Here is a 200-nt window from a genome sequence, read left to right on the forward strand (position 1 = left end):
GGCCCATAGCCGTCCCATCTCACGGGTTCTCACCGTCCTTCGGTCACCTCGAGGGGAGGATATCTTGGGTTTCTCTCTTTAATCTTTGTGACACTGCCGTGCCCTCGATCAGGGGATTAACTCAGACCGCCTCTTAGTCTGCATCGCCTGCGTCAGTTTCCAATGCAATCCCGTTACTATGGCAGCCGCGTCGATTTAAA

This window comes from Mobula birostris, chromosome 29, assembly GCF_030028105.1.
Source record: "Mobula birostris isolate sMobBir1 chromosome 29, sMobBir1.hap1, whole genome shotgun sequence".
Classification (NCBI taxonomy): Eukaryota; Metazoa; Chordata; class Chondrichthyes; order Myliobatiformes; family Myliobatidae; genus Mobula; species Mobula birostris.